Genomic DNA, 20,983 nt, shown 5'->3' with positions numbered 1-20,983 from the left:
AGGACACATCCCTGTTAGTTAGTGTTCTGTCCTGTTAATATTGATGTGCAGGACACATCCCTGTTAGTTAGTGTTAGTTAGTGTTCTGTCCTGTATTGATGTAGCAGGACACATCTCTTGTTAGTTATGGTGTTATAGGACACATCCCTGTTAGTTAGTGTTCTGTCCTGTTAATATTGGTGTAGCATGTTGTTATGTTCTGTCCTGTTAATATTAATGTAGCAGGAACATCCCTGTTAGTTAGTGTTGTTATGTTCTGTCCTGTTAATATTGATGTTAGGACACATCCCTGTTAGTTAGTGTTAGTTAGTGTTCTGTCCTGTTAATATTGATGTTATAGGACACATCTCCTGTTAGTTAGTGTTAGTTAGTGTTCTGTCCTGTTAATATTAATGTATAGGACACATCTCCTGTTGTTAGTGTTAGTTAGTGTTTCTGTCCTGTTAATATTGGAGGTTTGATGCAACAGGACACAGTTATGTTGTCTGTCCTAATTTTTGGTTTTGTTTTATAACACTTGTTTTGGTAATGGCGTTAGGAAAAAACTAACAAGATAAAGATCACTTCATGTTTTAACAAACTAGTATTGAAATGATGTCCTGAATTCAAGTGCAGCATTGACACATTACACTCAGTGAAGTGTGTTTTGTGTTTGTGGATTGAAAGTGACATCCCAGTCTACTGTAAGAGGGCTGGCTGAGTATCAGAAGGTTTTATGATAGTAGTTATGGCGTCTCTTATGCGTAAATATCTGTGTTCTTTCCAGATGACTCCCAAGTCCAAGAGGAAAAGCATCCACAGTAGGATGCTCCGTCCAGTTTCTCGTGCCTTCGGTGAGTCTCCTCGACCAAGCAGAACGCTAGTATCAGATCAACGTTGTGACGTGTGGACCATGACAGATTGTTGTTGTGTTCCTACTACCTGTACTAGAAGCTGATAAATAATGAACTAGATAACATACCTCTAGTTTTAGGTTCTGACAGACAGCTGGTTTAGATAACATACCTCTCGTTTTAGGTTCTGACAGAGAGCTAGTTTAAATAACATACCTCTAGTTTTAACTGACAGAGAGCTGGTTTAGATAACATACCTCTAGTTTTAGGTTCTGACAGACAGCTGGTTTAGATAACATACCTCTAGTTTTAGGTTCTGACAGAGAGCTGGTTTAGATAACATACCTCTAGTTTTAGGTTCTGACAGAGAGCTAGTTTAGATAACATACCTCTGTTTTAGGTTCTGACAGAGTGTTTATAACATACCTCTAGTTTTAGGTTCATGACAGAGAGTTGGTTTATAACATACCTCTAGTTTTAGGTTCTGACAGAGAGTTGGTTTATAACATACCTCTGGTTTTAGGTTCTAGATAGCATACCTCTAGTTTTATAACATACCTCTAGTTTTAGGTTCTGACAGAGAGCTGGTTTATAACATACCTCTAGTTTTAGGTTCTGACAGAGAGCTGGTTTAGATAACATACCTCTAGTTTTAGGTTCTGACAAGTTTTAGTGGTATGGTTTAGATAACATACCTCTAGTTTTAGGTTCTGACAGAGAGCTGGTTTAGATAACATACCTCTAGTTTTAGGTTCTGACAGAGAGCTGGTTTAGATAACATACCTCTAGTTTTAGGTTCTGACAGAGAGCTGGTTTAGATAACAACCTAGTTTAGATAACTACCCCTGGTTTTAGGTTCTGACAGAGAGCTGGTTTAGATAACATACCTCTAGTTTTAGGTTCTGACAGAGTGCTAGTTTAGATAACATACCTCTAGTTTTAGGTTCTGACAGAGAGCTAGTTTAGATAACATACCTCTAGTTTTAGGTTCTGACAGAGTGCTAGTTTAGATAACATACCTCTAGTTTTAGGTTCTGACAGAGAGCTAGTTTAGATAACATACCTCTAGTTTTAGGTTCTGACAGAGAGGCTAGTTTAGATAACATACCTCTAGTTTTAGGTTCTGACAGAGAGCTAGTTTAGATAACATACCTCTAGTTTTAGGTTCTAGTGCTAGTTTAGATAACATACCTCTAGTTTTAGGTTCTGACAGAGTGCTAGTTTAGATAACATACCTCTAGTTTTAGGTTCTGACAGAGAGCTGGTTTAGATAACATACCTCTAGTTTTAGGTTCTGACAGAGAGCTGGTTTAGATAACATACCTCTAGTTTTAGGTTACAGCTGGTTTAGATAACAACCTCTGTTTTGTTCTGACAGATGCTAGTTTAGATAACATACCTCTAGTTTTAGGTTCTGACATGGTTAGTTTAGATAACATACCCTAGTTTTAGGTTCTGACAGAGAGCTGTTTAGATAACATACCTCTAGTTTTAGGTTCTGACAGAGGCTGTTTATAACATACCTCTGTTTTAGGTTCTGACAGAGGTGTTTAGATAACATACCTCTAGTTTTAGGTTCTGACAGAGAGCTGGTTTAGATAACATACCTCTAGTTTTGGGTTCTGACAGAGAGCTGTTTAGATAGTTCTGACAGACAACCCTATATAACATACCTCTAGTTTTAGGTTCTGACATGGTGCTGGTTTAGATAACATACCTCTGTTTTAGGTTCTGACAGACAGCTGTTTAACAACCTCTGTTTTAGGTTCTGACAGATGGTGTTTATAACAACCTCTGTTTTAGGTGACATGAGTGTTTGATAACAACCTCTAGTTTTAGGTTCTGACAGAGTGCTATGGTTTAGATAACATACCTGTAGTTTTACAGAGAGCTGGTTTATGTTTTAGGTTCTGACAGAGAGCTGTTTTAGTTTTGGTGGTTCTGTCAGTTAGAGCCCTGTTTATAACAACCTCTAGTTTTAGGTTGACAGATCAGCTGACCCGTCAGAGAGCTGACAGAGAGTATAGTTTAGATAACATACCTCTAGTTTTGGTTATAAGCTGGTTTATAACAACCCTAGTGGTTTGTTTCTGAAATGTGTTATTTCTAGTTTTGTTAATTTATAAAGATGTGTTTTGTCATGTGTTTCATTACAAGTGTTACTAGTAAGATAACAAACGTATGAATTAACTAAATATGATACATATGAACTGCAAAATGCTTACTTTGTCATAATGTTTCTCACCGTGTACAGTATGTAATCCTCTGACCTGTCTATAACCTGTGACCTCTGACCTTGTAGAGATGGAGTTTGACCTTGACAAGGCCCTGGAAGATGTTCCTATCCACACAGAGGACCCTCCTGCACCTAACACCCCTGCTCCTACCCCCTCGAGGTTAGAGAAGAGACCGTCAGGGGCCATGGGAGAACTGCCCTCAGACGAGGCCAAGAAGCTGCAGCACTTCACCAAACTACGGCCTCGCAGGAACAAGAAGATGACCCTGTAGTGGTATGGTGTTATAACAGCCCAGTAACAACGTAAGATACCGGTGAGTATCCCGCTGTGAGTTACTGGTGGGGGAAATGACCGGGACAGCAACAGTCCGTAACCCTGGGAGATGTCAGTTATTTAGTTGAACAACAACCCCAGAGTAACAACCTTTGGAGTGAGTATGGTGTTTATTTTAGAAACACCCTTTACTCTTGTTCTCAAACACACAACTAGTCCTCTCTTACTTTATGAAGAAGTTTATCTGGTATGGTGTTATAACAACCCTGTATTGTGTTATAACAACCATGTAGTGGTATGGTGTTATAACAACCCTGTATTGTGTTATAACAACCCTGTAGTGGTATGGTGTTATAACAACCCTGTATTGTGTTATAACAACCCTGTCTGTGTGTATAACAACCCTGGTGTTATAACAACCCTGTATGGTGGTATGGTGTTATAACAACCCTGTAGTGGTATAATGTTATAACAACCCTGTTTTGTCATGGTGTTATAACAACCTTGTATTGTCATGTTGTTATAACAACCCTGTGTTTTGTTTTAACAACCCTGTTTTGTCATGGTGTTATGTACTTCACAGCAAATCAGCAGCACCACGTCTCAGGACGGAGAGCAGAACGGCCTGCATGGAAGGGTTGATGAGGGGGTGGACGAGTTCTTCTCCAAGAAGGTCACCAAGATGGACTCGAAGTCAGCGTTACGACTCAACACTATGAACAATTACCTGTCCTCTTGCTCTTTCAGCCATGTTTATATTGAACAGGTTAACTTTCTCCCTCTCTCCCTCTCTCTCTCACTCCCCCCCTCCTCTCTCCTCTCTCTCCTCCTCTCTCTCTCCCCCTCTCTCTCTCACTCCCCCTCTCCCTCTGTCTCTCACTCCTCTCTCTCTCTCTCCCTCTCTCTCACTCACTCCCCCTCTCTCCGTCTCTCTCACCCCTCTCTCTCTCCCTCTCTCTCTCACTCCCCCTCTCTCCGTCTCTCACTCCCCTCTCTTCGCTCTCCCTCTCTCTCTCCTCTCTCCTCCCTCCTCTCTGTCTCTCCTCTCTCTCTCCTCTCTCTCACTCCCCTCTCTCTCCCTCTCTTCTCTCTCTCTCTCCCCCTCTCTCTCTCTCTCTCTCCTCTCTTGCTCTCCCTCTCTCTCCTTCTCTCTCCCTCTCTCTCCTCTCTCCTCTCTCTCACTCCCCCCCTCCGTCTCTCTCCTCTCTCTCTCTCTCCTCTCTCTCTCCTCTCCCTCTCTCTCTCCCCTCTCTCCTCTCTCTCTCTCTCACTCCCTCTCTTTCACTCCCCCTCTCTTCTCTCTCTCTCCCTCTCTCTCTCTCACTCCCCCTCTCTCCTCTCCCTCTCTCTCTCCCTCCCCCTCCCCCTCTCTCCGTCTCTCACTCCCTCTCTCTCTCGCTCTCCCCCTCTCTCTCTCTCCTCCTCCCTCTCTCCTCTCTCACTCCCCTCTCTCCTCTCTCTCACTCCCCCTCTCATCTCCGCTCTCTCCTCTCTCTCTCACTCTCCCTCTCTCTCTTACTCCCCTCACTCTCTCTCCCACTCCTCTCTTTTGCTCTCCCTCTCACTCTCTCACTCCCCCTCTCTCTGTCTCTCACTCCTCTCTCTCTCCCTCTCTCTCTCACTCCCCCTCTCTCCGTCTCTCACTCCTCTCTCTCTCCCTCTCTCTCACTCCCCCCTCTCTCCGTCTCTCACTCCTCTCTCTCTCCCTCTCTCTCTCACTCCCCCCTCTCTCCGTCTCTCACTCCTCTCTCTCTCCCTCTCTCTCACTCCCCCGTCTCTCACTCCTCTCTCTCTCCCTCTCTCTCTCACTCCCCCCTCTCTCCGTCTCTCACTCTCTCTCTCTCTCTCTCTCTCTCCCCCTCTCTCCGTCTCTCACTCCTCTCTCTCTCTCCCTCTCTCTCACTCCCCCGTCTCTCACTCCTCTCTCTCTCCCTCTCTCTCTCACTCCCCCCTCTCTCTCTCTCTCTCTCTCTCTCACTCCCCCCTCTCTCCGTCTCTCACTCCTCTCTCTCTCTCCCTCTCACTCCCCCCTCTCTCCGTCTCTCACTCCTCTCTCTCTCCCTCTCTCTCTCACTCCCCCCTCTCTCCTTCCCCCTCCTTCCTCCTCTCAGACGTTCCCTAAAGAGTTCAGACTCCCAGGACGGGGAGAAGAAGAGGAGTAAAGGAGGTTTCCTCAACCTCATCAAGTCTCGCACCTCCAAGTCTTCAGACAAAGACAAGTCTTCAGACAAAGACAAGTCAGAGAAGAACCAGTCTGCTCCAGCCCAAACCCCAGCTCCAGTAACCACTGTCCCCGAGGGGCCTTCCTCCCCTAAGGCCTCCCTGAAGAGCCAAGCTCCAGAACCACCAACCAAGGTCAAGGAGGCCAAGACCCAGCCCACTAATCCCAGCCAGCTCACCCAACCCCTAGAGTGCAGCAGCAGCTCAGACCGGTCTGAGGAGCTACGGACCCCAGACTCTATGGATGAGGTGTCAGAGGGGGACAGTAAGGGTAGTCCCCAGGGGGGGAGGCGCTACGGGGTGCAGGTGATGGGGACTGGACTCCTGGCGGAGATGAAGGCCAAGCAGGAGAGACGGACCTTCGGATCACATAAGGTCAGTACTGCAGAATCAAAAGTAATGTATTGCTATAACTACATCAGTCAGCACTGGTGAATCAAAAGTAATATATTACTGTAACTACATCTGCCCGTGGCGAACCAAAAGTAATATATTAATGTTACTACATCTGTCTGTACCGGTGAATCAGGAGTAATATATTACTGTAACTACATCAGTCAGTACTGGAGACCCAAAAGTAATATATTACTGTTACTACATCTGTCTGTACTGGTGAATCAAAAGTAATATATTACTGTAACTGTCTGTACTGGTTTATATACTGAACAAAAATGTAAGCATAGTTTAAACTATTTTACTGAGTTACAATTCAAATCAGGAAATCATTCCATTGAATTAAATTAATTAGGCCCTAATCTGTTGAAGCACCTTTGGCAACGATTACAGCCTCGAGTCTTCTTGGGTATGACACTACAAGCTTGGCACACCTGCATTTGGGGAGTTTCTCCCATTCTTCTCTGCAGATCCTCTCAAGCTCTGTCAGGTTGGATGGGGAGCGTCGCTGCACAGCTATTTTCAGCAGGTTTTCTTCAAGGATCTCTCTGTACGTTGCTCTGTTCATCTTTCCCTCGATCCTGACTAGTCTCTCAGTCCCTGCCGCTGAAAAACATCCCCACAGCATGACGCTGACACCAACATGCTTCACCATAGCGATGGTGACAGGTTTCCTCCAGATGTGACACTTGGCATTCAGGCCAAAGAGTTCAATCTTGGTTTCATCAGACCAGCGAATCTTGTTTCTCATGGTCTGAGAATCCTTTAGGAGCCTTTTGGCAAACTCCAAGCGACCTGTCATGTGCCATCTGTTGGCGGGGTCATGGTGCTGAGCTGTATGGCTGGACCTCAGCCCAGCCACTCTGTTACACTACAGCGCCACCTGCTGCTGGAAATAAATACAGCACGACACTTATTGTATTCTAAGAGCAAGCTGGGACGCTAAGTCGATAGGAGACAGTAACGTCCACACTAGTAGGAGGTCGATCTACAGTAGATGCTGTGACTGAACCCCCAGGGTTGTCTGTCTGTCTCCTCCAGGACCAGTATGACCAGTCGTCCAGTCCAGACAGCAGTGGCAGCGGTGAGTGCATCTCTCCTGGCTTGTTTATGTTTACAGAGTGGGAATCACATGACGTGGGAGACCATATTTCCTGAACCGCAGATGTTTATCGATTCACCCTGACTGCCTTGATTTAGACGGTCAAATTGAAGCTTATCTTGGACATGAGCTCATGCATGTGTTTGCATGTGACCGTGACTGAAGGTAATGAAGTTATTAGCACAGTTAGTGACTGAACCAGAAGACTTGTTTTGTGAATCATTTGTGAATCGTTTGTGAATCATTTGTGTGACTTGTTGCCTTTCTGTGTGTCCCGTGAATGGCCGTGTATGTCCGACCAAATAGCTATTGTTATTTTATTGTTGCTCCGTAATTATTTTTTATTTATCTATTTTTTTGTATTTATTTTTTTTACTTCAATTTATTTTAGTAAATTATTTCTTAACACCTATTTTTCTTAAAACTACATTGCTGGTTAAGGGCTTGTAAGTAAGCACTTCACTGTAAGGTCTAAACCTGTTGTATTCAGCATTTCACTGTAAGGTCTACCTACACCTGTTGTATTCAGCATTTCCCTGTAAGGTCTACTACACCTGTTGTATTCAGCATTTCACTGTAAGGTCTACCTACACCTGTTGTATTCGGCGCATGTGACAAATTAACATTTTGATTTGATTATGTGTGTGAGCAGTGAAGGGCCAGCCTATCCCAACAGAGAGCAGGTCTCCAGGTGGCTCCAAGGCAGAGGGGGTGGTGGTGGTCGGCTCCCCAGAGAAGAGCCCTCGCGGTGGGGAGTCCAAACCAGAAACGGTCCCTAGGAACCGCATTACCTCAGTCCTAAGTTCCAGTCCTAAGCCCCCTCTTCAGGGCCCCAAGCCAGCCCTCGCTGCCCGACCCTCCATCCTTCAGAAGCCGCGCACCGGCAGTAGCAGGAGCATAGGTAGGCCTGTAATAGGGAGCATTGAGATGTACAGATATACTAGACATTCTTATATCCTTCCATTAGTATGGATAACAGCCAGGAGAATTGGTAGACAGGGTATAACATTTGGTCCACCAGCCACTGGGGCAGGTAGATAAACAAAATCTACCAGACAAAATGTTGTTATTTAATTTAAAATTACACTAACAAAACACACACAAAAACAGACAAGCCTTCTTTGTAATGCTTCTTAAACAGCACATATATTACTAGTAAGAAGTAACTCATGTGGTTTATTGAATAATTGTTTTTTTATTCCCTTTAAGGGCGGGAGGTTACCGTGGTAGCGTGATGTCAGTCATGTTAGTGCCTGTGAGATTGAGTCTGACTAGTAGACGCGTTGCCTTCTCTTCTCCAGCTGTTGAAACTCAAACATAGAAAAACAAACATGGCTTATGAAACAAAACAACGTAAATAGTCAAGAAACACAAGGATAAAGTCTCTCTTCAGTAGACTTTAGTTTCAAGTAAATAAGACCAACTTTTAGGCCTTGTCCGCAGCGCTTCTAAAGATGAATATTTCCCTCAACTCTTCACCCCAGCCAGGCAGTGTTGCAGCGCGAGGTGGAATAGGCTATATAGGATTTGTAGTTCTTTGACTTTGTGCAATTCATTTACCAGCTATGAAACAAAATGGACCCAAAATATTTTGAAAACAGCTACTGCAGCATTTATTTGACTATAAATGTGATCATACTTGACTATATTTATTCCCAAACGCACTGTGGACCAACCTCCCTCCACAGTGGCTGGTGAGATAGACTCACATCTGGCAGGTGGTGTGTGTTCATTTTAGGCCCTGTTGGTAGAGTATGGAGCATTTACATAACACAGATTGATACTGTATTTGAGTTGTATTCCTGTGGTATAGTGAACAGCCAGGAGCATAGATACAGTATGGATCAGATAAACAAAATATATATGTGTTTTATTCCTGTGGTATGGAGGCCCCTGGATGTTAAATCTGTTAAAGATCTAGAACTATCAGCCCCTGGATGTTAAAGATCTAGAACTATCAGCCCCCTGGATGTTAAAGATCTAGAACTATCTAGCCCCTGGATGTTACAGATCTAGAACTATCAGGCCCCTGTATGTTAAAGATCTAGAAATATCAGGCCCCTGGATGTTAAAGATCTAGAACTATCAGGCCCCTGGATGTTAAAGATCTAGAACTATCTAGCCCCTGGATGTTAAATCTGTTAAAGATCTAGAACTATCTAGCCCCTGGATGTTAAAGATCTAGAACTATCAGGCCCCTGGATGTTAAAGATCTAGAACTATCTAGCCCCTGGATGTTAAATCTGTTAAAGATCTAGAACTATCAGCCCCTGGATGTTAAAGATCTAGAACTATCTAGCCCCTGAATGTTAAATCTGTTAAAGATCTAGAACTATCAGGCCCCTGGATGTTAAAGATCTAGAACTATCTAGCCCCTGGATGTTAAAGATCTAGAACTATCTAGCTCCTGGATGTTAAAGATCTAGAACTATCTAGCCCCTGGATGTTAAATATCTAGAACGATCAGGCCCCTGGATGTTAAAGATCTAGAACTATCGAGCCCCTGGATATTAAATATCTAGAACTATCTAGCCCCTGGATGTTAAAGATCTAGAACTATCTAGATCCTGGATGTTAAAGCTGTTAAAGATCTAGAACTATCTAGCCCCTGGAAATTACATCTGTTAAAGATCTAGAACTATCGAGCCCCTGGATATTAAAGATCTAGAACTATCTAGCCCCTGGATGTTACATCTGTTAAAGATCTAGAACTATCTAGCCCCTGGATGTTAAATCTGTTAAAGATCTAGAACTATCTAGCCCCTGGATGTTAAATCTGTTAAAGATCTAGAACTATCTAGCCCCTGGATGTTACATCTGTTAAAGATCTAGAACTATCTAGCCCCTGGATGTTACATCTGTTAAAGATCTAGAACTATCTAGCCCCTGGATGTTACATCTGTTAAAGATCTAGAACTATCTAGCCCCTGGATGTTACATCTGTTAAAGATCTAGAACTATCTAGCCCCTGGATGTTACATCTGTTAAAGATCTAGAACTATCTAGCCCCTGGATGTTACATCTGTTAAAGATCTAGAACTATCTAGCCCCTGGATGTTACATCTGTTAAAGATCTAGTGATAGTGTAATAGTAATATTCTGGGGTCTGAGGCTGGACACCTTCTGCCTTTCAACAGACCACAGATCTTCACCTAGGATGTCAACTAATCTGGCTTCCTGTCGCAGTCATCAACTACGTAAACAACAATAAATGATATATCTTTAACCTGGAAATTTGACACACACCTGTCCTAGTTTTGGGACAATAGAAACCTTGGTGTAGTTCTGATACTGGTTCTCTTTCTGTCTGCCAGATGAGGTCTGTGACTCTCCTGGAGGGAATGTGTCTCCCAAGGGGACAATGCTGCCTTACAGCCTGAAGAGGGTCCCCTTGGACAAGGACAAGGAGGGGCAGGGCAGTCCTCTACTGGGGGGCACGGGGAGCACCAAAAACCCCTCTGCTCAGGCAGGTAGGTTACCTTTACCCATCCAGGTAGGAACAGACCGAGTCACACACTATCATACTTCCAGGTGTCGTTCATCACTTTGCGTTTGAGGAAGCCTGGAAGGAGAGGCTGTTTAGCCCTAAAGCGCAGGCCTCTGTTTCCCTCAAACTGTATCTGTTCTCAGTAGAGAGAGAGATGTGTCTGACACCAGCATATATTATCCTTACTGCATAGAACATAATGCACAATCACAGTTACAACTAAATCTTGGCTCCATTTTTGTTCAGATTGCCATTCCATCTTATTCCAAGTGAATCGTCTCATAAACTGTCATTTTGAACGCAGCCTTTGTCTTGAAGATAGATATCATTAATCCTTCATAGATTACTGTTTTCCTCATCGATAGATAGGCTAGGATTTACCTCTGTGGTTTTCCTCATCGATAGATGCTGGTTTATCTCTCTAGAGTTTATGGTTTTCCTCGATAGATAGGCTAGAGTTTATCTCTGTGGTTTTCTTCATCGATAGATAGGCTAGAGTTTATCTCTGTGGTTTTCCTCATAGAGAGATAGGCTAGAGTTTATCTCTGTGGTTTTCCTCATCGATAGATAGGCTAGAGTTTATCTCTGTGGTTTTCCTCATCGATAGATAGGCTAGAGTTTATCTCATAGATAGATAAGCTAGAGTTTATCTCTGTGGTTTTCCTCATAGAGAGATAGGCTAGGATTTATCTCTGTGGTTTTCCTCATCGATAGATAGGCTAGGATTTATCTCTGTGGTTTTCCTCATCGATAGATAGGCCAGGATTTATCTATGTGGTTTTCCTCATAGAGAGATAGGCTAGAGTTTATCTATGTGGTTTTCCTCATAGAGAGATAGGCTAGAGTTTATCTATGTGGTTTTCCTCATAGAGAGATAGGCTAGGATTTACAGTGCCTTGCGAAAGTATTCGGCCCCCTTGAACTTTGCGACCTTTTGCCACATTTCAGGCTTCAAACATAAAGATATAAAACTGTATGTTTTTGTGAAGAATCAACAACAAGTGGGACACAATCATGAAGTGGAACGACATTTATTGGATATTTCAAACTTTTTTAACAAATCAAAAACTGAAAAATTGGGCGTGCAAAATTATTCAGCCCCTTTACTTTCAGTGCAGCAAACTCTCTCCAGAAGTTCAGTGAGGATCTCTGAATGATCCAATGTTGACCTAAATGACTAATGATGATAAATACAATCCACCTGTGTGTAATCAAGTCTCCGTATAAATGCACCTGCACTGTGATAGTCTCAGAGGTCCGTTAAAAGCGCAGAGAGCATCATGAAGAACAAGGAACACACCAGGCAGGTCCGAGATACTGTTGTGAAGAAGTTTAACGCCGGATTTGGATACAAAAAGATTTCCCAAGCTTTAAACATCCCAAGGAGCACTGTGCAAGCGATAATATTGAAATGGAAGGAGTATCAGACCACTGCAAATCTACCAAGACCTGGCCGTCCCTCTAAACCTTCAGCTCATACAAGGAGAAGACTGATCAGAGATGCAGCCAAGAGGCACATGATCACTCTGGATGAACTGCAGAGATCTACAGCTGAGGTGGGAGACTCTGTCCATAGGACAACAATCAGTCATATATTGCACAAATCTGGCCTTTATGGAAGAGTGGCAAGAAGAAAGCCATTTCTTAAAGATATCCATAAAAAGTGTCGTTTAAAGTTTGCCACAAGCCACCTGGGAGACACACCAAACATGTGGAAGAAGGTGCTATGGTCAGATGAAACCAAAATTGAACTTTTTGGCAACAATGCAAAACATTATGTTTGGCGTAAAAGCAACACAGCGCATCACCCTGACCACACCATCCCCACTGTCAAACATGGTGGTGGCAGCATCATGGTTTGGGCCTGCTTTTCTTCAGCAGGGACAGGGAAGATGGTTAAAATTGATGGGATTTTGGATGGAGCCAAATACAGGACCATTCTGGAAGAAAACCTGATGGAGTCTGCAAAAGACCTGAGACTGGGACGGAGATTTGTCTTCCAACAAGACAATGATCCAAAACATAAAGCAAAATCTACAATGGAATGGTTCAAAAATAAACATATCCAGGTGTTAGAATGGCCAAGTCAAAGTCCAGACCTGAATCCAATCGAGAATCTGTGGAAAGAACTGAAAACTGCTGTTCACAAATGCTCTCCATCCAACCTCACTGAGCTCGAGCTGTTTTGCAAGGAGGAATGGGAAAAAATTTCAGTCTCTCGATGTGCAAAACTGATAGAGACATACCCCAAGCGACTTACAGCTGTAATCGCAGCAAAAGGTGGCACTACAAAGTATTAACTTAAGGGGGCTGAATAATTTTGCACGCCCAATTTTTCCATTTTTGATTTGTTAAAAAAGTTTGAAATATCCAATAAATGTCGTTCCACTTCATGATTGTGTCCCACTTGTTGTTGATTCTTCACAAAAAAATACAGTTTTATATCTTTATGTTTGAAGCCTGAAATGTGGCAAAAGGTCGCAAAGTTCAAGGGGGCCGAATACTTTCGCAAGGCACTGTATCTCTGTGGTTTTCCTCATCGATAGATAGGCTAGAGTTTACTACACACTCTACTACACTACTACACAGTCTACTACACAACTACACAGTCTACTACACACTCTACTACACATTCTATTGCGCAGCATCATTACTCCTATGAACAGTCACTGAGGACACCACAGACCACTCTTCACCCCCAGTGCTAGTGAGGAAATTTAAATCATGTTCTATGGATCAAGATTGAATCTATCAATCTGTTATTGATATGTTATTGATATGTTATCGATCTGTTATCGATCTATTATCAATCTGTTATCGATATGTTATTGATCTGTTATTGATCTGTTATCAATATGTTATTGATCTGTTATCGATCTATTACCAATCTGTTATCGATATGTTATTGATCTGTTATTGATCTGTTATCGATATGTTATCGATATGTTATTGATCTGTTATCGATCTGTTATTGATCTGTTATCGATCTGTTATTGATATGTTATCGATCTGTTATCGATCTGTTATTGATATGTTATTGATCTGTTATTGATCTGTTATTGATAGGCTACTCATTCTTTACAAACTCCATCAAAAAAGAACCACACATTGCCTACTTGTATTCTATTTTTAGCAGCCCAGATGTGCTGAAAGACAAATTAGAATGAATGACAATGCCCCAATCGGCTTGGCCCTGTGGCTAATTGAATGGCTAATTGAATGGCTAATTGAATGGCTAATTGAATGGCTAATTGATCAACGAGCACTAAAGTCCAGCCTCCCTCCCTCCACCCTCTCCCTAGTGAATGTTCCAACAGAAGACGGTAGTGTGTTTGATTCTGATCAGGAAGCTGACAAGCCAATCTCAGAGCCCGACACGCCTGCCAATCACCTACCAGCACCGAACAGGAAGTGGGCGAGCACAAGAGCAGGAAGTCCCTCCCCTGTTCTGGTTAGAAGAAGTTCTCCCTTTCCCTCCTCCTCTCTCACTTGTATCTTTTATAATCTCTCATCTTGTCCCGTAGTTCAGGTCAGACTGCAGTGAGATTCATTATTGGAGCTTCTGGACGTGATTTGATTGATAGTGATGGCTTATAATTGAAGGGAGCTTTTACCAAAATGAATCTAAAATATGGCCTACTGAACTTTCTCCATCTGGCACCTGAGGCAGAAAGTTATCCAGGCTTCACATGGGAAACGTTCATATTTTTAGAACATGTCTTGGTGCTTGATGCCAGTTGGAAAATGTGCTTGCTTTTCTTTAGAAAATGTGTTGGATTGATTCGTCTTTCCCGAGTTACTATCTAGAAGTGTTATTTTGACTCATTTTTAGCACTGATGAGGTAGAAATGGAGATTAAAACAGAAATCAAACCGTTTGTTTTCAGATAAGGTTGTTTTTTGGCGCCCTCTACTGTTCATTCTCATAACCAGCTCCTGTCCTCTTCTCCTCAGCAGTGAAACCAGGCTCAGTGTCGGACCCTGCCAATCGCCAGAGCCCCCACCGCCACAACTCTGAGGACAACGGCTCCAAACCCAAGGACCAATCCCCCAACCCTGACAGAGACAAGGCACCGGGGAGAAAGTCTCCCCGATCTGGAGAAGAGGCCGACAAAGACTTTATTTTTATATGAGAAACTAAACTCTCAATGAATGACAGGTGCATTGTACCTGCCTGTCATCTCAGTATATCTGATGTCAGGGATCAGAAAGCGACGACCGTATGTCTAAAGACTGTCGGGCAGAGTAACCCCATGTGAAGTGTTTCACTATGATAGGACTGTTGAACACTTTCACTAAACTCAGTAATACCAAGATGAATACGGCTAAATCACTGTTATGATGATGCACTGTCGTGTGTTAAGTCACTGTGGATCATAAACAACACATTTTCTGAAGGGGGAAGGAGAGGGACATTCCTTTACATGACTCAGATATCTCATGGCTTGGACATGTGTGTACTATGTCATCATGGTTTGGCCATGTGTGTACTATGTCATCATGGCTTGGCCATGTGTGTACTATGTCATCATGGCTTGGACATGTGTGTACTATGTCATCATGGTTTTTGGACATGGTTTGGACATGTGTGTACTATGTCATCATGGTTTGGCTTGGTCATCCATGTGTGTACCATGTCATCATGGTTTGGACATGTGTGTACTATGTCATCATGGTTTGGCCATGTTTGTAGTACTATGTCATCATGGCTTGGACATGTGTGTACTATGTCATCATGGTTTGGACATGTGTGTACTATGTCATCATGGTTTGGACATGTGTGTACTATGTCATCATGGTTTGGCCATGTGTGTACCATGTCATCATGGTTTGGACAGGTGTGTACTATGTCATCATGGTTTGGCCATGTGTGTACTATGTCATCATGGTTTGGCCATGTGTCATCATGGTTTGGACATGTGTGTACTATGTCATCACATGTGTGTACTATGTCATCATGGTTTATGTCATCATCAGTTTGGCCATGTGTGTACTATGTCATCATGGCTTTGTGTGCCATGTGTGTACTATGTCATGGCCCCTGTGTTTATATTGGGATGTGAAGTGGTGTACTGTCATGCCAGTAAAAGCTAGCCTGGAATCCACACTGAATATCTTTTTCACTATTCAGATTGGTATCCATGCCAGTAAAAGCTAGCCTGGAATCCACACTGAATATCTGTTTCACTATTCAGATTGGTATCCATGCCAGTAAAAGCTAGCCTGGAATCCACACTGAATATCTGTTTCACTATTCAGATTGGTATCCATGCCAGTAAAAGCTAGCCTGGAATCCACACTGAATATCTGTTTCACTATTCAGATTGGTATCCATGCCAGTAAAAGCTAGCCTGGAATCCACACTGAATATCTGTTTCACTAGATTGGTATCCATGCTAAGTGAAATCCGGACATGGATGGGACTCCAGCTCGGGGCTTTTCTGCAGGCAGCATCAAATGGCTCCTAATTCAGGACCTGACTGCTTCATGTGGACAGACGGACGTTTTCAAACCTGTCCAGCAATTCAGGAAGTAAACTGAAATTACATTTCCATTTCTCTTCACTGCTTTTCAATCAGAATGTTTTTAAATTGGAATTTGTTTAGTTTCTGGATTGACTGGAATTGAAATGGAATTCATCCGAAACCCTACTGTCTAGTCAGTCAGGGCCCGACAACTAGGGGTCATGTCCTGACCTCGGCACCTTTCAATTGGTCTTCGTTTGCTGCCTCGCTGCCAGTAGTTTATTTTCTCCACGACCTGTAAATCATGGCTTTGGACTGAAGGGTTGGCGAACTAGGGTTGGAAGGGTTGGCGAACTCGGTCGGAACGTGACGTCACGGCAACACGTGTTCCCGATGTCTGGGACTGGGTTGAATGCTGTGAATGCATCGCATTCCATGAACCCGTCCACCTGGGGCCTAGTTCAGTAGGCAGATAACGGAACTAAACTGACTGAAACAGGGAGGTAAATGACCTGAGCTTGTCCAATAAGAAACACTTGTTTTAGTTTATTACGCTCTCTACTGAACAGGACCCTGAGGGGTGAACTACGAAGCAGGTAGCAAGGTCACTATGAGTTGAACTCGGGATAACCGGTGATGAGAAAGCAGCTCACCTTTTAGCAAAGGTCCATTTCTATGGCAACGAATCCTCCACAACTAACCCTCTCCGGGGCAGGCTAACTCCACTTACCTTGAATTAAATGATCAATCAGATTCCCTCCCTCTCACAAAGACTGTGTCATCATCCCCTTCATTTGAGGAAGACGACTGATTTTAAATATGATTTTTTTTTGTGTGTTAAAAAATAGTAATGTTAAAATATATAACATTTCACATTTAGTAATGAAGGAATGCGTTCTAAACTTCACCCCCATTAACACTTCTGTATGACTCCATAATACTATTTTATCGATAGGGGGTGGGGGGGTGGGTTGTTGGCATTGGGGCTGCAGGGTAGCCTAGTGGTTAGAGCATTGGACTAGTAACCGGAAGGTTGCCCTGAACAGGCAGTTATCCCACTGTTCCTGCCGTCATTGGTTGTTCTTTGACTTGCTAGTTAAATAAAGGTGAAATTAAAAATAAGCACACCAAAGACGGCACTAATGATAAGTTATAAAATAAAGACTAATTAATGATAAATAATTTTTAAAAAAATTAAAACGCATTAATGATGAGTGATAAAATAAAGGCACTTCTAAAAGCCAATTTCACACCACAACCTGTTGAATTTCCAAAATAACTTTTATTTTCTCTTGATTTCTGCACGAATGAAAATGTTGCACTGAGTCGCCCACGGATTGATGTTTCAGCATTGTAGCGATGAAGAGTTCGCCGTTCGACGAGCCACGTGCGACATGCACGCGCAAGCAGTTTATACAAGCCTTCCAGAGTCAGCGGCAGGCGTAAAAGCAATATCCACCGGCGTTAGGTACACATGACGCCCAAACTGGGATGTGAAGCTCGCTGAAGCTGGTTAGCTTTAGAAAGACCCTGAGTAGATCTAGCATGCTTCGTAGGATAACCCCTCTGGTTAACTGTTTCGGTTGGTTTGGATTTCTCCGGCTTGTATTTTATTCTTTCTGTTTGGGGATAAAGAGCAGCTGTCTGTCTTCTGTTTGGTTCTATGAAACAATAAAACCGTGGAACGACATGTTACGTAGAATCCTTCAGAGTTAAATAAGGAAGAGAGGGAGTCTCTCAGGCAGGGGGATTACTGCTGAATGTGTGTGTCTGATATGCATGTGTGGTGTACTGTATGTGTAGTATAATACTGTATGTTTAATTACATACATGAATATAATACTGTATGTTAAGTTACATACATGAATATAATACTGTATGTTAAATTACATACATGAATATAATACTGTATGTTAAGTTACATACATGAATATAATATTATATGTTTAATTACATACATGTAGTATAATAATGTATGTTAAGTTACATACATTAATATAATACTGTATGTTTAATTACATACATGAATATAATACTGTATGTTAAATTACATACATGAATATAATACTGTATGTTAAATTACATACATGAATATAATACTGTATGTTTAATTACATACATGTTAGTTACATATAATAATACTGTATGTTAAATTACATACATGAATATAATACTGTATGTTTAATTACATACATGAATATAATACTGTATGTTTAATTACATGCATGTAGTATAATATTGTATGTTAAATTACATACATGAATATAATACTGTATGTTTAATTACATACATGTAGTATAATACTGTATGTTAATTACATACATGAATATAATACTGTATGTTTAATTACATACATGTAATATAATACTGTATGTTACACAAATTATATTACTATGTACTATATAACTACTAAAATATTTTAAATTATGTAATTTATTGAATATAAAACAATGTTTAATTTGGTGATAATATTGTATTTCTTGTCCTTATTGTAAATAATACGTATGTTTAATTAATGCAGAATAAATATGTGTCCATTTATGTTTTACATTCTTATTCTTTACATGACTGTTTTCTTCTTATAAACTGATGAATTAGTTGAATTATTTTATTTTTATGACAAAAGAAACATTGATATATTTGCCTGATCATATCTGTAAAAGTTACATTTTACTATAAACTGTATGTTTAATTCATACATGAAAAATGACTCCATGTTGTTACTCATGAATATTTATTTTGTTAAATTACATACATGAATATAACATGTTTCATTAAATAGTATAATACTGGTTGTGGACATTCCTTCATGTAGTATAATATTTATACCAAATGAAAATAATTGTATATTAAATTACAACATGAATATAAATGAGATTTGTTACAGATCTTTGATGACACATTGATATGTTTTGAATCAGTGTTGAATAATATGTTAAGTGACATAGCTTCTTATATGTGTGCTCTGCCTGTTGACACGGATGCCAAGCCAGACTGGGGTGACCAGAGGAGCCAGACTGGGGTGACCAGGAGCCAGACTGGGGTGACCAGAGTTTAAGCCAGACTGGGGTGACCATGGGGAGCCAGACTGGGGTGACCAGAGGAGCCAGACTGAATATAATAAGTGACCAGAGGAGCCAGACTGGGGTGACCATGGGGAGCCAGACTGGGGTGACCAGAGGAGCCAGACTGGGGTGACCAGGGGGAGCCAGACTGGGGTGACCAGAGGAGCCAGACTGGGGTGACCAGAGGAGCCAGACTGGGGTGACCAGGGGGAGCCAGACTGGGGTGACCAGAGGAGCCAGACTGGGGTGACCAGGGGGAGCCAGACTGGGGTGACCAGGGGGAGCCAGACTGGGGTGACCAGGGGGAGCCAGACTGGGGTGACCATGGGAGCCAGACTGGGGTGACTAGGGGAGCCAGACTGGGGTAAAACCAATGGTTGGGAGCCAGACTGGGGTGACCTTATTGTAAAGCCAGACTGGGGTGATCAGAAAAGCCAGACTGGGGTGACCACTGGGAGCCAGACTGGGGTGATTAGGGGGAGCCAGACTGGGGTGACCAAAAGAGCCAGACTGGGGTGATCAGAGGAGCCAGACTGGGGTGACCAGGGGGAGCCAGACTGGGGTGACCAGAGGAGCCAGACTGGGGTGACCATGGGAGCCAGACTGGGGTGACCAGGGGAGCCAGACTGGGGTGACCTGGGGGAGCCAGACTGGGGTGACCAGATTTAGCCAAACTGGGGTGACCAGATTGGAGCCAGACTGGGGTGACCAGGGGGAGCCAGACTGGGGTGACCAGAGGAGCCAGACTGGGGTGACCAGGGGGAGCCAGACTGGGGTGACCAGAGGAGCCAGACTGGGGTGACCAGGGGGAGCCAGACTGGGGTGACCAGAGGAGCCAGACTGGGGTGACCAGAGGAGCCAGACTGGGGTGATCAGAGGAGCCAGACTGGGGTGACCAGGGGGAGCCAGACTGGGGTGACCAGAGGAGCCAGACTGGGGTGACCAGAGGAGCCAGACTGGGGTGACCAGGGGGAGCCAGACTGGGGTGACCAGAGGAGCCAGACTGGGGTGACCATGGGAGCCAGACTGGGGTGACCAGGGGAGCCAGACTGGGGTGACCAGGGGGAGCCAGACTGGGGTGACCAGGGGAGCCAGACTGGGGTGACCAGGGGGAGCCAGACTGGGGTGACCAGGGGAGCCAGACTGGGGTGACCAGGGGGAGCCAGACTGGGGTGACCAGGGGAGCCAGACTGGGGTGACCAGGGGAGCCAGACTGGGGTGACCAGGGGAGCCAGACTGGGGTGACCAGGGGGAGCCAGACTGGGGTGACCAGGGGGAGCCAGACTGGGGTGACCAGGGGAGCCAGACTGGGGTGACCAGGGGGAGCCAGACTGGGGTGACCATGGGAGCCAGACTGGGGTGACCATGGGAGCCAGACTGGGGTGACCAGGGGGAGCCAGACTGGGGTGACCAGGGGAGCCAGACTGGGGTGACCAGGGGGAGCCAGACTGGGGTGACCAGGGGGAGCCAGACTGGGGTGACCATGGGAGCCAGACTGGGGTGACCAGGGGGAGCCAGACTGGGGTGACAGGAGAAATAGACAGAATGTCAGGTTTATTATGGTCGGATTCGCATTTATCGTGGAAGGAATGAGCGTTTCACCGAGGCCTTTTCTAGCCTGGTATGTGCCGCATGGGGTGGAAGTGGTACACGCTAAGCAAGCAGCGTGACGTCCTTCATACACGGTTTCCCCCACTAGTAATTACCAGTAGAAGTGCTTTTTCCCAGTCGTATCTGGTAAATACAACCTTTCAACTTTGTTATAGGCAGGTCAGTAGCATAACTAGCCACTAGATGGTGGGATAACGATGAGAGAAGGCCGAGCCATCCCTCCGGGCATAGACGTCCATTGAACTTCTATTCCACATTCTAATTCAACCAGTGCGTGCCCAGTGGGATGGGAGAACTC

At 43.6% G+C, this 20,983-nt stretch overlaps 1 pseudogene; it reads left to right on the top strand.

Moving 5' to 3' along the window:
• Positions 1 to 15,106, top strand: part of LOC135519849 (F-actin-uncapping protein LRRC16A-like) — a 106,835-nt pseudogene extending 91,729 nt beyond the window's left edge.
• Positions 15,107 to 20,983: the final 5,877 nt, after the last annotated feature.

Source organism: Oncorhynchus masou, chromosome 29, assembly GCF_036934945.1.
Source record: "Oncorhynchus masou masou isolate Uvic2021 chromosome 29, UVic_Omas_1.1, whole genome shotgun sequence".
In the NCBI taxonomy this organism is placed as follows: domain Eukaryota; kingdom Metazoa; phylum Chordata; class Actinopteri; order Salmoniformes; family Salmonidae; genus Oncorhynchus; species Oncorhynchus masou.
Note: the sequence above shows the minus strand (reverse complement) of the source record. Positions and strands in the feature narration are given on the sequence as shown.